Source organism: Manis javanica, chromosome 5, assembly GCF_040802235.1.
Source record: "Manis javanica isolate MJ-LG chromosome 5, MJ_LKY, whole genome shotgun sequence".
NCBI classification, from domain to species: domain Eukaryota; kingdom Metazoa; phylum Chordata; class Mammalia; order Pholidota; family Manidae; genus Manis; species Manis javanica.
Window position 1 is genome coordinate 59,171,339 of NC_133160.1, and position 20,086 is coordinate 59,191,424.

Genomic DNA, 20,086 nt, shown 5'->3' on the forward strand with positions numbered 1-20,086 from the left:
CAACACATCTAAAAGAACTGGAATCATATAGAGTGTATGTTCTCCAGCCATAATGGAATAAATCTAGGAATCAATTACAGAAAGACTATAGGAAAATCTCTAAATATGTGTAAATCAAACAAGTCAGTTCTAAACAATACCTCAGTAAAAATGGGAGTTTCAAAGGAAATAAAAAATGTATAGAAAGGAATGAAAACAAAAGGACAATATATCAAAAAATTTAGGATATAGCTAAAACAGTGCTGAGAGGGAAATTTATAGCATTAAATTTTTACATCAGATAAATAGAAAGCTCTAAAATCAATAAACTAAGTTCTGATCTCATAAATAGAAAATGAAGACCAAAAAAATCCCTAAAGTCAGCAAAAAAGGAAAGTATAAAGAGCAGAGATCAATGAAATTGAAAGCATAAAAATAGAGAAAAATCAAAGAATTAAAAAGATAGGTCATTGAAAAAATCAATGAATTGATTGCAACTAACTTTACACTTATAAACTTGTCAACTAAGAAATAACAGACTGATTCCTCAAAACCCAGAAACTACCAAAATTCAACCACAATGAAACAATCTGAATATATAAAAATAAACTTACTGTATTCATATTTGGAAAGCTTATGAAAAAAGAAATCCTCAGACCCAGAGGCTTTCACAGAACAAATCAACCAAACACTTATAAAATGATTAACACCAGGAGAGGAATGGAGTATCCCCAACTTCTTTTACAAGGCCAGTATTATCCTAATACCAAACATAGACAAGCATATAAAAAAGAAAGAAGGAAAGAAAAGAAAAAGAAAAGAAGGGAGGAAGGGAGGTGGGAAGGAGGGGAGAAGGGGAGGAGGGAGGGAGGGAGGGGAGGAAGTAAAAGAAAAGAAAGAGGAAAGTAAACTACTCACCAATGTCTTCATTAGCTTTGAGGGCAATATTCTCAAAAATATGTGTTTTTTTTAAACAGAACCCAAAAATGTATGAAAAGAATTGTGTACCTGGACCAAGTGGGATTTACTTCAAGTATGCAAGGCTGGTTCAACATTAAAAAATCAATTTAATCCATTATCAAGAAGCCCAAGAAGAAAAATTTTATTACTGTACCCATTCATGCAGAAAAAGGTTTGACAGTATAGCACCCATTTATGAGTAAAAGTCTAAGCAAGTTAAGAATAGAGGGAAATCATCTCAACTTGATAAATAGAAAAACCTACAGGTAGTAAATACAAAAACCTGCAGGTAGCATGATGCTTAATGGTGAAGAACAGAGTGGCTTCTCTAAAGACTAGGAACAAGGCAAGGACATCCTTTCTAACCACTCATTCACTACAGTATTAAAAATTCCTGCCCCTGAAGTAAGAGACAAAAATGAGACAAAACACATACAAATTAGATAGAAAGACAGAAAAAAACAGAAAACTATCCTGTTTATTGAGAATAGAATTGTCTATATAGAAATCTTCAGTGTAACTCTTAGAACTGAAAAGTGAATTCAGCAAAGTTATAGAATATAAGATCAATGCACACTCACACACACACACACACTCAGACACACACACACACACTCAGACACACATGCACACAATTTTATGCCTTCATCCTAATAAACCTGGACACTGAAATAAAGATATAATACTAAATACAACAATCACTGCAAAAACAATGAAATACTTAAGTATACACTTAATAAAGCATTACAGATTTTATCTTGAAAATTGAAAATTCTTGATGAAAGAAACCACAGAGAATGTAAATAATGGAGAAACATATCATAGTCACAGATTGGAAGACTCAATGTAATAAAGATATTAATTCTTTCCAATCTTATCTACTTTTTATTGTAATTTCTACCAAATCCAAGCAAGGAATTCTGTAGATGTAAACTTATTCTAAAATTTAGAATAACTAAAACAATCTTGGATAAGAAGAATAAAATAGGAGAAGTTATTTTACCCAATATTAAAATTTACTATATAACTAATCAAAAGACTGTGATATTGGAGGAAGGATAGACACACAGATCAATGAAACAGAACAGAGGATCCAGAAATTTATGTGGGATCCAGAAACCCATACAAATAACATTCAACTGACTTTTTTTACAAAAGTGCACAATCATCCCGATAGAGGGAGGTTATTTTCAACAAATTATACTAGATAAATTAGACAAAAAAAATGAATCTCAAACCAAACTTCTTGCCTCATACAAAAGTACCTTCACAAGGATAGTGGAGTGAAAGAAAAAATGTAAAACTATAAAATTTCTAGGAAAAAAAGAAAATCATGGGATTATAGCTAGGTAAAAAGTTCTAATAGTTGACACAACAAGGATAGCCCACACAGGGAAAACCTGTTCATTTAGACCTAATCAAAACTGAAAATTGTTCTTTGAAAGCTCATGTGAATATAATGAAAAAAAATAAGTTTTTGGCTGGGTGAAAATGTTTTCAGACTACATAACCAACAACTGATTAGAGTCTAGAACATAAAGGACTCTCAAAACTCAACAGGAAAAAAATCTCATTAGAAGATGACTCCACAAAAGTAGATGATTAGATAGACACTTCACAAAGGGAATGTACACAAAAGAAATAAGCACAGAGAAATGTGTTCAACAGCAATGGCCATTAGATAGATGAAAATTAAAACTACAATGAAATGTCTATTGGAATAGCTAATTTTTTCAAAGTGTTAATACTTCATAATAGAAATATTGTGGAGAGACTAGACAACTCATGAACTGCCATGAAAGTGGGAACGTAAAATGTTACAACCACTTTGGAAACAGTTCAGCAGTTTCTTGTAAAAACTAAATGTATAACTATCATAAGACACAATGGTTATATTTTGGGGCATTGATCGGTAGACAAATAAAAACTTTTGTTCAAAAAACTTGTTATTAATGTTCAGACCAGCTTTGTTTCTAATAGGCAAGAACTGGAATTAGTCCAGAAGTCCTTCAATAGGTTGAATGGTTAAATACACTCTGTTGCATCCATACTATGGGATAATAACCATCAACAAGAGACAAAAATGATTGACACATGCAAAAATTTGGATAAATCTCCAGGAAATTATGCTGAGTAAAAAATGTCCGTTCCAGAAAAGCTTACAAATTGTATGATTCCATTTATTTAATATTATTGGAAGAAGAAAATTTTGGAAGTTTAGTGTTTGGAGAAAAGAAACTACATGGATGATAAATTAGTATAGAACTTCATGCAAACACACACGAATATAGGTAGAACAAGGCAAATCTAAATACGATTGATGGATTGTATCCACATCAATATCTGGGTTATGATATTATACTGTAGTTTTGCAAAACATTTCCAATGGAGGAAAAACAGAGCAAATTGTACAAAGAAGTTCTCTCTGTGGTATGTCTTACAACTGCAGGTGAATTTACAGTAGCTCCAAAGAAAAAGTTAGTTCAATATATTGTTTTATCTGGAGTTGGAGGAAAATCAGCCTTTTTTTTGTAACATGAAATTTGCATGCATTATTGCTAAAAAGGAAACATCAGGAAAATATGGAAGTCACATTGTAACTTCACACTCTTTCTGAAGCAAAAAAATTAAAATACTAGAGGGAGAGTTAAAATTTCCAACAGGATAGGCAAGTGTGTTTTACTGCAGTCAGACCTCTGCATTTCAACAAAATTAAACATGAGTACCTGGCCCTGCGGTTTCTTCCACATAGAGGCTGCGGAGGAGTTTGCACAGCACATGTAGTGACCTGAATGGCAGCTCTACTAATTCAGGGCTCCACTTTAGCATCATCCTTAGAAGAGCTAAGTAGCCTTTACCCTAAGTAAGCTGCTGGCAGGACTTCTATATTGGTGCTCTTGTGCCTATCTACTATCTCAGGGGCAACCTCTAACCAGGCTGAACTGCCTAGTGGCTCAAATTATCTCCCCCAGGACCAATTGTTGTTTACATTACAGCCTGTGTCAGATTTCCATGTGCTCTGGGTTGTCGTCTCTACAGCTCATTTTCCTATTCTGTGAACGGAGGGCCTTCTGGCCTGGATGAGCCCTGACAGTCCTGGTTTAAGTCCTTTGTTTTTGTCATAATTATAAAGAACATTTTATTTCATTCTCAAAAGTGCCTTGGTTTAGTTGACAAATTATATGTATTCATAGCCATGTATTTTTAGTGTATTTTAGTGTATTTTAGTGTATTTTAGTGTATTTTAGTGTATTTTAGTGTATTTAGTGTATTTTAGTGTATTTAGTGTATTTTAGTGTAATTTTAAAGAATATGAAATTTTGGGAAATACATATATTAAGTCATCTTTTATATATATTAAATTATACTAGAAAAAGTGCACTAAGGACATGTACTCAGCTGTATGTATGTGTGTAAAATGGTTTAATCATGCACCTGAAGACTGGACGTTTATTTATTTGTTATTAGATTGGTCAATCAGCAAAATTAAGTTTGAGAAAGAATAGAATTCTTGTTACCCTAATGCCAAGTGATATTAGCGAATGATTCAAGAAGAACCACTTTTGCAATTCAATATTCAAGTAATGAATATTGAAACTACCAGAACTTTGATTATGCAAACTGAAAAACTAAAACAATTTATTTCTGTATCTTACACATACTTTATATGCAACTCCTAAGGTATAAGGCAAATATCAATGTTATGATCTCATTTAGTTGTCACACTATTAACTGACTGCCTGTTTCATAAATAAATTTTATTGGAACACAGCCATACACATTTAAGTTTTATCCATGGCTTTCTCTCTATAATAGCAAGGTAGTTGCAGCAGAAATCATAAATTACCTGCAAAGCCTAAAATGTGTATCTGGCCACATAGAGAAAAGGATTGCTGGTTCTTGACCTACATTATGCTAAAGTTGTATGTAAAAGTGAAATGCTCATGATCTATCATTTTGTTTCAAGGCTACAAAGAGGTATCAGAAGGAAGGAATTCTTGATGCACGTCCACTAGAAGGTGCATTATGCATTCTGCATATGCTGCTAGACCACTGTTTTAGAGGCAGATCAATGTTTGAGAAGAATGTGAGTATCAGGGAAGGCATTCATTAAAGAGTCTCCAAACTTCATGATGCAAATGAGCTGGTATTTCGTTCTTTTGGAAAAGAATGCTATTAGACACTTCCATAGCTTTGGAAAGCAGTCTGTCAGTGTGCCCATATATGTGATCTTGTCAGTGTGCTTTCTGCAAATAGGATTAGACTGAGGCTTATTGAAAATTTAAAAAAAATAATTCCAGCTTTACAATTTAATTTATGTTATGTGATCACATATAGCATAGACCAATATTGCTCATAACCACAGATGTAAAAATCTCCATCAAAATATTAGCAAGCCAAAACCAGCCATTTCTAAAAAAGAACTGTACAACACAATTAAGTGGGATATTCTAGGCATGCAATCCTGGCTAAACAACAAGAATTAACTAACACAAATCTACCATATCAACACACAAACTTACAAAAAATTGTATAATCATATCAATTGATGCAGAAAAAGCCTATGACAAAATTCAACACCCGTTCATGATAAAATTTCTTGGTAAACTAGGAATTGAAGGGAAGTTCAGAAAATAAACCCATGCCAATCTAGACAGAAAAGACCCACACCAATATACACAACTGATCTTTGATAAATTAGCAAATGAAAGCTGGAAGCCCATATACAAGAAATGAACTTAGATATAGAGATATAGACATTACCTCTTTCATTAAAAATCACATAAAAAAGAGATCATAAACTACATGTAAAATATAAAACTACTGAAGAATATAGGAGAAAATCTAAGTGATTTTAAGTTCAGGTTAAGTTTTTAGATACAACACAAAATTATGGTCCATGAAAAAATATATGGATAATTTGGGCTTTTTTAAATTAAAAACTCCTTGGCAATAGTCATAGTTACTAAATGAAAGAAGAAGCTACAGGCTAGGAGAAAAATTTTTCCAAAATGCATGCATGATTAAGGACTTATATCCAAAATACACAAAATTATTCAAACTCTACATTAAAGGGTTACATACCCACTTAGAAACTGGTGCAAAAGAACTCCAAATAATTTATGTAGACATTCTGACCTCAAAGAGTGGGAGCATAATTTTCCACTCTTTAAACGTGTGTTGTGCTCAGTGACTTCCTTCCAAAGAGTACAGTATGGAAAGGATAAAAAAAAGGTAACTACATTGGAGAAAATCTGATAGACACTACCTCAGCCAGGTAATCAAGGTCAACATCAACAGTGGTAAGTCATGGTAGTAGTATACATACTTGATATAAGATGATGAAAAGGACACTTTACCCCTAGGGTTTTCCACTCAAAAGCCTATAACCCTAGTCAAATCATGAGGAAAACATCATAGAAATTTCAGTTGAAGGACCTTTTACAACAAACTTAACCAGTACTCTTCAAAACTGCCAAGAGACACAAAAATAAGGAATGTCTTAGAAACTGTCACAATTAAGAGGACACTAAGGAAATATTACTACTAAATCTAGTGTGGTTTCTTGGATAACATCACGAAAAAGAAGACAGAACTTAGGTAAACAAGTAAGGAATATGAATAAAGTGTGGACATTAGTTAATAATAACAAATATCTATTATTATATAAAATATATAAATGTTGGCTCATTAATTGTAACAAATATTTAAGTAATGTAAGATGTCAACAAGGAAAACTAGATGTGAGGTATTGAGAAGTCTCTCTACTATATTCAAAACTTTGTTGATATAAAATTGTTCAAAAAATAGTTTATTTTTAAAATAACAAAATGATAGTTCTGTATGTAATGATATAAAAAGTTATTTAAAACAGAAACTAATATTAAAAAAGTTAAAAGCTAAGTTCAATACTGTGTAAAATATTTCATTTAGTGTGATAAATTCATATATTTTACATTCATATATCATAGTTGGAGGGAAACACAGAAACTGAACAGATTTTGCATCACTGGAACAGGGAAGACAGGAGCTTAATGATGAACAGACGTACCTTACTGAGATTGTGGGTTCAGTTCTGGACCACCACAATAACGTGAATATTGCAATCAGCACATCAAATGAGTTTTTTGGTTTCCTAATGCACATAAAAGTTGTGTTTGAATTATATTGTAGTCTATTAAGTTTGCAATCTGTCTAAATGTACATACTTTAATTATAAAGTAAGTTATTGCTAAAAAATAATATATATATATACACACAATATACAATAACATCTACAATAATAGATAAGGTTATACAATAATATTCATGTAATAGTTAATCATGGCTCTGTATTTCTCTGAAAATTCATAGGAAAGCTTCATCATAAATCCAGTTACCCAGAATCAGATCCAGAGATGAGGATTTATCAGGAAGTTTGCTGGGAAATTTGAGAGTTCAGAGTGCAGAAAGAAGAGGAAGAAACAAAGCAAGGAATACGTTTTGCTTCCACTGTTCCATTTCTACTCCAGGAGAGCTCCACTATGTAAGGCATGCGTGAGTGTGCCCAAACTGTAGGTAAGAGAGTTGAGTTTTTATTCACCCAAAAAGTGAATGAAACCAGATACTTCTGTCTAAAAAGCAGGTGCAATAACCTGGTACAGTCATCTGAAGAGAATTCTAGAGGAAGTTTCTGTGAAACCAGACACACAGGGGCCAGAGAAGGGGTGCATATAAAACATAGTAATGAAAATCTGGGAAGAACACTACTAATATTATGGCCTACAATTCTGTATAAGAAAAATTTTTCACTTAAACATGGGCATAAACTATACATCTACTGTATAAAAAGATAGGCTGTCTAATGAAAAGAGAGTAGTTCAGTGGCTGAGATAAGAGTTCGTATAAAATTTTCACAAGATTTAGAAACAGTCAAAATAGTTGCATATAGATGTTCATATAATCTAATCAGTGAAGTTTAGGGAAGACTCAAAGATCTATTCTTCAATTTAGAAGTAAATACATAGAATTGATCAGAGAGAGATATGATGGTCATATTAAAATATAATATTTGTTTCTTAGCTTAAAAAAATAAAAATGTTCTATCAGGAAAAGTATAATCTACATAAAATATTTTAAATGTTTGTAATTAAAAAAGAGACAAAAGGCAAGCAATAAATCAAAAGATTATTTGCAACTTTTGTAATAAGAAGAGATAAATCTGAAAATACACAGACTTTCATTAATAAGAACAAGACAAAAATAACTTCATGGGGAAGAGGAGCCAAGATGGTGGCATGAGTAGAGCAGTGGAAATCTCCTCCCAAAACCATATACATTTTTGAAAATACAACAAATACAACTATTCCTAAAAGAGAGACCAGAAGATACAGTATAATAGCCAGACTACATCTACATCTGCAAGAACCCAGTACCTCACAAAGGGGGTAAGATACAAGCCACAGCCTGGCAGACCTGAGTGCCCCTGACCCCAGCTCCCCTGTGGGAGGAGAGGAGTTGTAGTGGGGAGGGAGAGGGAGCCCAGGACTGCTAAATATCCATACCTAGAGATCCGCACTGGGAGCACAGATACACAGTGCATGGTGTGCTGGATACTAGGGAAACAAGACAGTAAAATCTGTGAGCAGGTCCCCATAACTGACTCCCCTGGGACAAAAGACAAGTGAGTGCTTTTTGAAAGTCATAAAGGGACAGGGACCTGACAGCTGGATGGAAGCATTCTGACAAATTCAGCCCAGCAGCTGGGAATTCTGGGGAACTCCAGGCAACCTGGGTAGCAGTTCAGCTCTGAAGCCCCTCATGGCAATAAGTAGCCTGCCAGTCGTTCACCCAATACAATGGCCCAGAAGCCGGAGAGTGGCCGAGCATGCCCAAGTGGCTGGGAAGTGGTCCAGCAGTGGCTGGGCCCCAGCAGGTGCCCAGAATCTCCTCCCGGTGCACGGCCACTCAGGCCAGGCCCAAAGGCTGCCGCGGGTGCACAGCTGCCCAGAGCAGGCAGAAGAACCCAGGACAATGTGCGAAAGGATGACAATCTCATAGAAGAGTACACCAGGCATGCCTGCCACCCCCACAGGGCTCTGGGTTACCCTGACAGCTACCAAACCCACGGCAGTTTGTGGGATTAATCCAGAGGCTGCTCCAGGAGTGTGAGTAACTGACACAGGGAGTGGAGAAGGACAAGGTGACCAGGAAGCTGGAAAGGACTTTGTTCTCCCAGCTGACACACGTGCTATCTGCCTACAGCTACCTCTATCACCATGAAAAGGCAGAAGAATTTGGTCCAGTCCAGAATTACCCAGTCAACCCCTGAGAGAGGGCTTGGGGAGATAGATTTAACCAATATTCCTGAAAAAAAGTTTAAAAGAAAGGTCATAACCATGCTGATGGACCTGCAGATAAATATGCAAGAGCTAAAGGAGCAAGTAGGAAGGGAGAACACAGAAATAAAACAATCCCTGGAAGAACTTAAGAGCAGACTGGATGAGGTGCAAGAGACTGTTAATGGAATAGAAATCAGAGAACAGAAACACAGAGAAGCTGAGACAGAGAGAGATAAAAGGATCTCTAGGAATGAAAGAATATTAAGAGAACTATGTGACCAATCCAAGCAGAACAATATTCGCAATATAGGGGTACCAGAAGAAGAACAGAGAAAAAGGGATAGAAAGTGTCTGTGAAGAAATAATTGCTAAAAAGTTCCCCAAACAAGGGAAGGACACAGTCTCTCAGACCATGGAAGCCCACAGATCTCCCAACACAAGAGACCCAAGGAGGTCAACACCAAGAAACATAATAATTAAAATGGCAAAGATCAAAGACAAGGACAGAGTATTAAAGGCAGCCAGAGAGAGAAAAAAGGTCACCTACAAAGGAAAACCCATCAGGCTATCATCAGACTTCTCAATAGAAACATTACAGGCCAGAAGAGAATGGCATGATATATTCAATGCAATGAAACCAAAGGGCCTTGAACCAAGAATACTGTATCCTTCATGATTATCATTTAAATATGAAGGAGGGATTAAACAATTCCCAGACAAGCAAAAGTTGAGGGAATTTGCCTCCCACAAACCACCTCTACAGGGTATTTTAAAGGGACTGCTCTAGATGGAAGCACTTCTACAGCTGAATAGATGTCAACATAGAAAAGAAAATCACACCAAAGAAAGCAGACGAACCAAACACTAACTAAAGGCAAAAAATAAAATCAACTACTCACAAAAGCAGTCAAAGGAAACACAAAAGAGTACAGAATAAAACACCTAACATATAAAGAATTGAGGAGTAGGAATAAGAAGGGAGAGAAATAAAGAATCATCAGACTGTATTCATAATAACTTAAGAGCAGATGGCTAGATAGTAAAGAAGCTACCCTTGAACCTTTGCTAACTACGAATCTAAAGCCTGCAATGGCAATAAGTACATATCTTTCAATAATCACCCTAAATGTAAATGGATTGAATGCACCAATCAAAAGAAACATAGTAATAGAATGGATAAAAAAGCAAGACCCATCTATAAGCTGCTTACAAGAGACTCACCTCAAATCCAAAGACATACACAGATTAAAAATCAAGGGATGGAAAAAGATATTTCATGCAAACAATAGGGAGAAAAAAACAAGCATAGCAGTACTTTTATCAGACAAAATAGACTTCAAAACAAAGAAGGTAACAAGAGATAAAGAAGGACATTACATAATGATAAAGGGCTCAGTCCAACAAGAGGATGTAACCATTATAAATATATAGACACCCAACAGAGAAGCACCAATATATGTGAAACAAATAGTAACAGAATTTAAGGAGGAAATAGAATGCAGTACATTCGTTTTAGGAGACTTCAACACACCACTCACTCCAAAGGACAGATCCATGAGACAGAAAATAAGTAAGGACCCAGAGGCACTGAGCAACACACTAGAACAGATGGACTTAACAGACATCTACACAACTCTACACCCAAAAGCAGGGGGATATACATTCTTCTTAAGTGCACATGGAACATTCTCCAGAATAGACCACACACTAGGCCACAAAAAGAGCCTCAGTAAATTCAAAAAGATTGAAATTCTACCAACCAACTTCTCAGACCACAAAGGCATAAAACTAGAAATAAATTGTACAAAGATAACAAAAAGGATCACAAACTCATGGAGGCTTAACAACATGCTCCTAAATAATGGATGGATCAATAACCAAATTAAAACAAAGATCAAGCAATATATGGAGACAAATGACTATGACAGCATACTCCCCAACTTCTGTGGGAGGCAGAGAAGGCATTTCAAAGAGGAAAGCATATAGCAATCCAGGCGTATTTAAAAAAGGAAGAACAATCCCAAATAAATAGTCTAAAGTCACAATTATTGAAACTGGAAAGAAAAGAACAAATGAGGCCCAAACTCAGCAGAAGGAAGGACATAATAAAGATCAGAGAAGAAATAAATAAAATAGAGAAGAATAAAGCAATAGAAAAAGTTGATGAAACCAAGAGCTGGTTCTTGGAAAAAATAAACAAAATTGATAAGCCCCTAGCCAGACTTATTAAGAGAAACAGAGAATCTACAAACATCATCTGAATCAGAAATGAGAAAGGAAAAATCATGACGGACCACACAGAAATACAAAGAATTATTAGAGAATGCTATGAAAACCTATATACTAACAAGCTGGAAAACCTAGAAGAAATGGACAACTTCCTAGAAAAATACAACCTTCCAAGACTGACCAAGGAAGAAACAGAAAATCTAAAAAGACCAATTACCAGCAATGAAATGGAATTGGCAATCAAAAAACTACCAAAGAACAAAACCCATGGACCAGATGGATTCACCGCTGAATTTTATCAGACATATAGAGAAGACATAATACCCATTCTCCTTAAAGTTTTCCAAAAGTAGAAGAGGAGGGAATACTTCCAAACTCATTCGATGAAGCCAGAATCACCCTAATACCAAAACCAGCAAAGACTCCACCAAAAAAGAAAATTACAGACCAATATCCCTGATGAACATAGATGCAAAAATACTCAAAAAAATATTAAGAAACCAAATTCAAAAATACATTGAGAGGATCATACACCATGATCAAGTGGGATTCATCTCAAGGATGCAAGGATAATACAACATTTGAAAATCCATCAACATCATCCACCACATCAACAAAAAGTAGGACCAAAACCACACGATCATTTCCATAGATGCTGAAAAAGCATTCGACAAAATTGAACATCCATTCATGATAAAAACTGTCAACAAAATGGATATATAGGGCAAGTACTTCAACATGATAAAGGCCATATATGACAAACTCACAGCCAACATCATACTTAACAGCGAGAAGCTGAAAGGTTTTCCTCTAAGATTGGGAACAAGACAGGGATGCCCACTCTCCCCACTGTTATTCAACTTGGTACTGGAGGTCTTATACACGGCAATCAGACAAAACAAATAAATACGAAGAATCCAGATTGATAAAGAAGAAGTCAAACTGTCACTATTTGCAGATGACATGATATTGTACATAAAAAACCCTAAAGACTCCACTGCAAAACTACTAGAACTAATATCAGAATTCAGCAAAGTTGCAAGATACAAAATTAATACACAGAAATCTGTTGCTTTCCTACACACTAATGATGAACTAACAGAAAGAGAAATGAGGAAAACAATTCCATTCACAGTTGCATCAAAAAGAATAAAATACCTAGGAATAAACCTAACCAAAGAAATGAAAGACCTATACCCTGAAAACTACAGGCACTCTTAAGAAAAATTAAGGAGGACACTAACAAATGGAAACTCATTCCATGCTCTTGGCTAGGAAGAATTAATAATACCAAAATTGCCATCCTGCCTAAAGCACTCTACAGATTTAATGCAATGCCTATCAAAATACCAACAACATTCTTCAATGAACTAGAACAAATAGCTTTAAAATTCATATGGAACCACTGAAAAACCCAAATAGCCAAAGCAATTCTGAGAAGGCATAATAAAGCAGGGGGCATTTTGCTTCCCAACTTCAGGCCCTACTACAAAGCCACAATAATCAAGACAATTTGGTACTGGCACAAGAACATACCCACAGACCAGTGGAACAGAACAGAGTCCAAATATTAATCCAAACATATGTGGCCAATTAATATATGATAAAGGATCCATGGACATACAATGGGGAAATGACAGCCTCCTCAACAGCTGGTGTTGGCAAAACTGGACAACTACATGTAAGAGAATGAAACTGGACCATTATCTAACCCCATTCACGAAAGTAAATTTGAAATAGATCAAAGACCTGAATATAAGCCATGAAACCATAAAACTGTTATAAAAAAACATAGGCAAAAATCTCTTGGACATAAAAATGAGTGACTTCTTCATGAACATATGTTTCTGGGCAAGGGAAACAAAAGCAAAAATGAACAACTGGTACTACATCAAACTGAAAAGCTTCTCTACAGCATAGGACACCACCAATAGAACAAAAAGACATCCTACAGTATCAGAGAAAATATTGATAAATGACAGATCCAATAAAGGGTTGACATCCAAAACATATAAAGAGCTCATGCACCTCAACAAACAAAAAGCAAATAATCAAATAAAAAAATGGTCAGAGAAACTGAACAGACAGGTCTCCAAAGAAGATATTCAAATGACCAACAGACACATGAAATGATACTCCACATCACTAGTCATCAGAGAAATGCAAATTAAAACCACAATGAGATATCATCTTACACCAGTAAGGACTGCCACCATCGAAAAGATAAACAACAACAAATGTTGACAAGGATGTGGAGAAAGGGGAACCTTCTTACACTACTGGTGGGAATTGTAAATTAGTTCAAACATTGTGGAAAGTAGTGTGGAGATTCCTCAAAAAACTCAAAATAGAAATACCATTTCACCTAGGAATTCCGCTTCTAGGAATTTACCCTAAGAATGCAGCAGCCCAGTTTGAAAAAGACAGATGCACCCCTGTGTTTATTGCAGCACTATTTACAATAGCCAAGAAATGGAAGCAACTTAAGTGTCCATCAGTAGATGAATGGATAAAGAAGATGTGGTACATATACACAATGGAATGTTATTCAGCCATAGGAGGAAAACAAATCCTACCATTTGCAACAACATGGATGGAGCTAGAGGGTATTATGCTCAGTGAAATAAGCCAGGTGGAGAAAGACAAGTACCAAGTGATTTCACTTATCTGTGGAGTATGAGAACGAAGAAAAACTGAAGGAGCAAAACAGCAGCAGGCTAACAGAACCCAATAATGCATTAACAGTTACCGAAAGGAAATGGACCGTGGAGGATAGGTGGGAAGGGAGGGAAAAGGGGGGTGGGAATAAAGGGGGCATTATGATTAGCATGCATAATGTGTGTGGGGGGCACGGGGAAGGCTGTACAGTACTGAGAGGACAGGTAGTGATTCTACAGCATCTTACTACGCTGATGGACAGTGACTGTGAAGGGGTATGTGGGGGGTACTTGGTGATGGGGCAGTCTAGTAAACATAATGTTCCTCATGTCATTGTAGATTAATGATACCAAAGTAAATGAAAAAAGATAAGACTCAGTCTTAGCAGTACTCAAAGAAATACAAATTTACTTAACAATAAGTTTTGTCTGTCAAATTACAATTAAATCTTAATATCCAAGTCCATTCTGGATATTGAATACAATATTATTGCCCATATAACTGACATGGAACTTTACTAGGGATCATCAAATTATAGGGATAAAACAAAGGCTTTTAAAATAAATATAGACTGTTAATCTCTCTGCATAGAGGAATTAAGAAACTTACAGTTCACTTCCTTCATATCTCAAACTAGACTAACTTTCAGATAGAACTAGTGATTGAAAATTTAAAAAAAATTAAATAAATCTGGAGGATAGTTTATAGGGAGTACATTATAACCTTAAAACCAAGTTCAAGAAATGTAAAGTATTATTAAAGAGTCCATTTGATTGCTTTTTTACATATCTATAAATAATATTATATCATACATTCAATAACATTTTATAGGATTTCAGAATGGTAATTAACAAATGAAAGCTCTATAGAAGAGTAGAAGAAAAAATGGGCCATTTACCTAAGGTCAGGTCCCAGCTTTGTTATTTACTAGCTCTGTGACTTATGGCAAGTTGTTTAACCACAAATGCCACTGTTCACATTCTTGACATATTTGGGCATACTCTGGCCATATTTAACACAAGAGGTCCCTAAGTAATGATTACGACAGGCCCTCCTTTACACACAAGGAATCTGTGTAGTGATGATATATCTGCTTTTTATACTTCGATAGTTTTGTTTGGTGTGTTTATTTTTTCTAATTTGACTTCTTGAATCACAAACACATTAATTTAGATGTCTTGTCCATATATGTATTTGTATTTGGTAATTGTCAGAGATATACATGTATCTCTCCACATGATTTTTCTCATGGTTTCGAATTTCCTCTTCATTTGACCAATGGCTTGGTATCATTGAAGACAATCTTGATATAAGTTACTTGGTGAAATCTTCCCTGCCCATGCCTTTGTACACAGGACTTATGGATCCACTAGCCATCAGCTGTTACATGTGTTATTAATTGTATTTTTCCTTTATATTTCAATGGATTTTCTTCTTATCTTCAGTTAAACTGCATGAAATCAGCTGTATTATGCATTTTTTCAGCCTTCTTCATCTTTCCAAAATGCATTGTATTGTAAACATTCGATAAAATTATAGTTAGTTAATTTTAAGTGAAGCAATGTAAGACCTGAAAGTTATGAGACTGGCAGTAGTGAAATGAAACACAGAGAAGAAAGTCATAACATTGTGTATTGCATTTTCTACAGTGGTAAGTGTATTTTTCTAAGCAATGGATCAGTTCATGTTGCTATTTGAATGTAACATATCTTGATCACCAAAATGACAAACTCCATAGACCAAAGGATGCCTTCAAAAATAAATGGCAAAATCAGTATTATTAACTCAGAAAATCTTGAAGAACATTTAATATGACAATTATTAAATATGTTTATATATTTAGATTGTCTCAGAAATACAGTTTTAAACTTTTAAATCTAACATGAAAGCTTTTTTTTCTTAGCATTATCTAAATATAAGTGTTTCTCTAGTTGAACACTTTTATGTAAGTATTTTTTCTAAAGAAAACCATTTAAATCCTGGAGTATATAAGATGTATCTGCCTATTAAGCATTTTAAGTATATTTTACATGGTGATTAATAAACATAATTTTATACTATGTTTTAAAATGTTTTCCCACTTAAATGATTATCATGAAATACCAATTGAATGAAATGGGAGAATCAAATATAGATTTAAAAGCCTGATGTAACTTCACTACTTGAAAAATAACATAGGGAGGCTGTTCTGTATTTTCCATTGCCAGACTTTGCTATCTGCAGAATATATTGCCAGCATGCTGCTCTCAGAGGCAAAACATCTTGGAATTATCATTTGATCTCTCACCCTACTTTCCTGTCTATTTAAACCATGAATACTGCTGCTTTTTCATTTAGATTACATCAAAGATTCATTCTCTCACTCTCATTTCTTTCTGCCAAATATGACTTGGAATTTTACATTACTATACATTTCCTGGATTAATATATTTTTTTAATATCTAGTCTCGAGACATTCAGTTAAGGTAGAGGATTCACAGATATGATTCTTCATGAAATTTTGAAAGTAGCCACTATTACTACATTTTCATATTTCTCCATTAGATTAATTTGCATCATTTTTTCATTCTTATTTTTATTAATTGCTCCTTTATTATGTAAACCTATCATACATTCCATACATTCTTTCAAACTGCCTATGTTCCTGAAATAGACTCTCATCCCTACCCCTTCCAAATTTTCTAGTTACGCAAGACAACTAACTGCCTGATTAAATAAACAGAATGATGTAATACACTGTGTACAAATCTCCTGGCCTAGAATTAAAGGCTGACTGTATATAACAGACAACTAAAGTTGCAAATATGAGAAGACAGATATTGCATACATATATATGTATACATATGAATGTACTAGGAAAATATTAATGGTTAATCCTTAGGCACAACATGAAATATCACCTACCTGGTTCAAAGGCAGAAACACTTTTTAAAATAATGTTTTATGATTGCTTCAGATACAAAAACATTTAAATGGTTGTTAATTATAAAGTTAATTTAAACCCTAAAATTAATGCAGTATGAAGTTTGAAAGCTAATTGCACATGTTTGTGGATATAGTAGTACTTCAGTATTCAAATATTTTGTCTGAAATATGATTTCAAACACTTGTGTACCATTCTCTAATAGTTGCTTTGAAGAAAATATTTTAATGGCAATAAGTGATATGTTACAATTAGGCAAAGATCTCATTAATCATATTTATAGTTGGCCTTTACTATCTCTTTAAGAGTTATAATTTTATTTTTTCTTATTTGAATTAAACAATAGAAATATCAAACTAATCATAGTCACATGATTCAAAAGGGGTTGTGTCTCCAGAAAAAAAATATGTTGCCACAATATAAGCTTTTCAACCATATGAATCTTTTTTTAAAAACCAGAGTTCAGTGGATAACATGGACAAATGCATACACTTGTAGTGTTACCACTACAGTCAGTCAAGATATGAAAAACCATCTACCCAGGAAATTTCATTATGCCCCGTTTTGTAATCCAACCTAATGCCTAACCCAGGTAATAAGAACTCTGATCTGTATCAATGTAGAGTAGTTTTGCTTGTAGTAGAATTTCTCAAAAATACACTCACAATATGTTTGTGTGTGGCTTCTTTCATTCAGAATAATATCTATAAGATCGATTTGTGTCGGTGAGTGTACTGTCTGATCCATTTTATTTCTTACATAAATATGCCACAATTTACTTATATTACAGTTATTTGAGTTGTTTGCAGTTTAGGGCTATTATGAATAAAACTATTAAAAACATTGGTGTAAAATTATTAATATTTAAACATCTGAGGTAAATATCTAGGGATAGAATTGTCCATTTATGTACAAGTGTATGTTAATTTTATTTAAAAAATTCATAGTTTTTTCAAAGTGGCTGAAGAATTTTGCACTCCTACCAGCAATGTACAGTTTCATTTGCTCTATGTCTTGTCTTTCTCAATAGTCTGTACTATGAGTTTGATATATATATATATATATAGAGAGAGAGAGAGAGAGAAAGAGAGACAGAGTAAGCTTTTAATGCATAAATGGCCAACATATACACACTTAAACGTGCAACTAAAAAATGCAAAGTCAAGAAGTAAAGAACATAACTTTTATTTAGTTGATTAGATAAGAATACTGGGAGCAAATAATGAGTGATAATTGGTTAATTGCCATTTCTAGATTCTAAAGAGCAAAAATCTGTTTATTTCTATATACATTGTTATCTGAGGACTTGTGATGATCACCATTTAATGGTATTTGAAATTGGGTTTAAATGATCTCACTTGTAGTCCTTGATTTCCATCCTGAGGTATAGTCATAGTCATGCACATCTACACCTATGAAGGATAGAAAAATTAGATAAATTCTACAAATTGTAAGGCTCCATTTTTGTTATAATTCTGTAATAACCATAGAATCAAATTTATTTTTTTAAACATTCAAAAAAGAAATCACACTTTACATTAATGTATTAAGTCAGTTTAAATTAAGCCATATTTACAATGAAGACCTCTTAATCCCAGGACTCCTTCTAGAATCTTTCTTACTTTATTTTCTGTGTATTACTATATGATAAAAAAAATTTTTAAATCGGGTTTTACTTTTGTATTTGAAAAAACCAAATTATTTTGGTTTGTATTCAAAGGAATACTGCAATATTAAATTTGCTTTTTCTGTATTATCCCTTTCTGGTAATTCTGCCATCCCTTGCCTGATGCATTTCTTCATCGCAACTTCCAACCTCCACTGAAAGCAACTGCTGTTGGTCATCATTCAGCCATGTGGCTGTGAGAGTACTTGCAACCTCTTTTCTGCCTTGCCTCTATATTAGGAAACAGGCCTTTGTTTCTTTTTTCCTTTTTTTTTGCTCGATTATTTGAAATGTTTAAATATTTAATTTTTATAAAGGTAATATGATTAAATCCTCTCTAATTTATATTAATTTAATTTAATTGGTTGTATGTAATCACATATGCTTCTATTTAACATATTATATTTAATATGCATACCTTGGGTTTGTTTGAATTGGTTATTATATCAAATATTGGTACTTTAATAATTCCATTGTTACAGAAGAATCTAAACTTTTTGGGTGTTTGGCATCTTTCCATTATGAGCAAGAAGAGGGAAATCAAATTGCAATTGAATTTGAAAATTTTATCATGGTCACTTAAAATGTTCTCTTCAAGTATGGATAACATTATGTTACCTGACATAAATTATTAATACCACTATATAAGTACACCACTGGCTTATTTTGAAAGCGGAGCATCCTCAGTTAAATTGCTACTTGAATCACTAGCAAACAAAAAATGTGACTTGGATACAAATAATTTACAACTCAGAATGAAATAATCGTATATGTAAATGAAAATAAGTATGCTTCCCCTAACTTGAAGAGTATTTCAATATTAAGTAACAAAATATTATTATATTTGTCATAAACTTACAGCCTCTATTTTAATTAAACATAGGTCAAATGTATAATGCATAGTGTCATAGGATCCAAAACTTCCAAAGCAAGAAGAGGTCTTGAGACTGCGTGCTTAGTTCTTTTATTTATGAAGAGAAAAGACTGAAGCATTGATATTTTAGTTGATTTATCCAAGGTCATGCAGCAACTTACATATAGGCTTAAGTGTGATTTCAATGACAAGCAAATCAATATTCAAATTCCAAAGCTTTTAGTAAATACATTATTTTCCCCAAATGATTAAATTACAAACATTTTATATGTTACTTTTCTAAAATTTTTATGTGAAATAATTTCACATACCCTAGTTAAAACAATTTATATATAAACACTGTGATAGTCACTGCATAAACTAAAAACAAGTTAACATACCACATATTTTATAAACTAACATTAGTAATTAAGTTTTTTAATTTTTATTTTGTAAAATAAATTTAGGAGAGAACAAATGGTGTGTGTGTGTGTGTG